The sequence below is a fragment of the Hordeum vulgare genome, chromosome 7H (assembly GCF_904849725.1).
Source record: "Hordeum vulgare subsp. vulgare chromosome 7H, MorexV3_pseudomolecules_assembly, whole genome shotgun sequence".
NCBI lineage: Eukaryota > Viridiplantae > Streptophyta > Magnoliopsida > Poales > Poaceae > Hordeum > Hordeum vulgare.
The window spans coordinates 328,109,889-328,112,388 of record NC_058524.1 but is presented as its reverse complement, the minus strand read 5'-3'; positions in this window follow the sequence as shown (position 1 = coordinate 328,112,388).

Below are 2,500 nucleotides of genomic sequence, written 5' to 3'. Positions count from 1 at the left end.
TCCAAAGTGCGGGCAATTTTTGAAATGTTGGAGCCAAGAAAACCCAAAGTTCTTTTGCAAAAATAATTGCAAAAAGAAATAAAGCATATTGGGAATTTCTGAAAAAACATTTTTTTAAAGTTTTTATTTTGGCATTAAAAAAATGTTATTCGGGTAGAGGTTTATTTTCTGATTTTTTTGGTATATAATACCATATATAAATATTTTTATTTACTTTTTTTTAGCTTTTATATTTCTGTTTTGGAAAAACTTAGAAATTAGGAAAGGGTTCTTTTTTTTTCTTTTGCCGCCCCTGGGCGCTAGATTGGCCCTGGGCCGAATCCCCACCTTCCCCAACCGACCCCTTCCCTTTTTTCCTCCCCCTCTCACTGCCGGGTGGACCCCACCCGAGCCCCTCTCTCCCACGTCGGTCTCTTCCTCCCTCGCCCCTTCCTTTCTTCTCAGACCGAGCCGCACCACCCGGGATCCTCTTCCCCAGCGCCCTCCCTCTCCTTCCTTAGCTCCCTCCCCCTGGCCTATATAAAGCTCACCCCTCCACCGACCCCGTTCCCACCCTAAGCACCTCGAACCGCCGCCCCTAGCTCCCTCCCCACCCTCTCGCCGGCGGCGAGCTTCTACTGCCACCTTCGGCCAGGAACACCCCAGCGCCACCCCGCTGCACCCCTCCATCACCCCACCTTCGCCCCCCCTCCACCGCCACCCCCTTGCCACTCCGCCACCCTGTTCCCACCACGCCGCAGCCGCCTGAAGCAGCACCCCCGCCGGTGCAGCAGCAACGAGTTGCACCCTTCGGCCTCGTCCTGGAGGAGTCCACCCCGAGCTGCCCCGAGTCCCCCGAGCGCCACCCCGCGGAGGAGAAGGACCCCGTCGCCGCTGCCCCATCCTCTCCACGCCCCGGAGCTGCCCCTCTCCCTCGCCGACGATGCCATCTTCCTCCCTCGTCGGTGCAAGCTACAGCCAGCAGGTAGCCCCCTCCTCTCTCTTTTATTCCATGTCCTCTTTTGATAGCCATTAGATCTTAAATGGATGGTTAGATTAGAACTGAGAATACCCCTTCGGTCTAACTCAGAAAACCAACGGTTCTTTTGTTCACTTAAGAATTAGCCAGTAGCTTTTGCTAGCCATAGGGCGTTTGCTCCAAACCAAGAAACAAACAGCACCCGCAGCCAACCGTAGCTTGCCACGTGTACCCCTCTGTTAGTACTAGTTAGCTGCAGTTTTCAGTCAAAATTACAAAAAAACAGCAACTTTCAATTTTGTTTTGGCCACAACTTTTTATCCCAAGGTCCAATGACATTGATTCTTTTTCCAGTAGCTCACAAATTTCCTGTAGTTTTTAAGAAGTTAGAGCAGATTTAGTTTAAACCTTGTTTTGCCTATTCCAGGAGTTTAAAAATAGCTTTTAATTTGATTCCTTTTGGTACTGATCACTAGTGATCTCAAGTTTCAGTGGTAAAAATTTCATATTTGTTTGAGTATTTTAACTCCTTATTTCATGTGAAACAATTTCTGTTTCACCGCTTTTAGGATTTCGGCTAATTCATTTTCTACTTTTGTTTTAAAATATTTTCTTTATTATTTCAGAAAGATTATTATTGTTTGTTTATGTTAGTTAACAGTAGTTTTGCAACAAGTCTTTATTTTATGTTTATTTGTTTTCATTAAATCAATTCTAGCTCCGTAGTAACCTGAAATTGTTTTCACCGTTGTTTCAAATCCCGTTTGGGAATACTTTCAAAGGTTTTGTGAAAAACACTTTATTTTATCTTAGTTAGATTTATATCTTAGTTCCTTGTTATTATTTTCTGTTAGACAAAACTATTTAGTGATTGACGTAGTAGAAGAATCCCTAGTCTTATTTGAAGTTTCTTTCGGTTTCTTATTCGCTCTCTCTCTTTTGTTTGATTGCTAGAATGATTGCTAGTATGAGTGCTTATGTGAATGATATGTTTGCTATATAGATTTCATCGGAGAGTGACGAGTAGTCTATCAAGTTATTTTCTTGAGAAATTCTTCTTCGTCAACATCACAGGCAAGTCATCTTTGATCATGTTATTTTACCTATGATTTCGATGCATAGTAGAACCTTCTTTGCCCAATTGCATGCTGCCTAGGTACTTGGAAACTTTAGTGTAAGAGTAGTATCATGTGGTAGGCACACAACAACCCCGATACTTGGCCCCGGGACGACAATTTCTTAATGCTATGCTTGAGTAGACGGGTTATCGGTTGAGTGTTTACCACGAGTGATGCGAGGTTGATATAATAATCAAGACCGGACTAAGACAAGATTTGCAAGACCTCGGACGCAATGCAACACTGGGTGAAGGACGGTTGATCGGCTCCCTGGAAAACCCAGTGGATGCCCGGGATGCTGGATAGGCCATGTCATCCCGCGGAAAGCTTCACCCAGGCTCAAAGAGACGGACGGATATTTTCAAGACCCAAGGCTTACCTGCACAGCCACAAGTCATTATGGGCTCTAACTTGGTTGGACAAC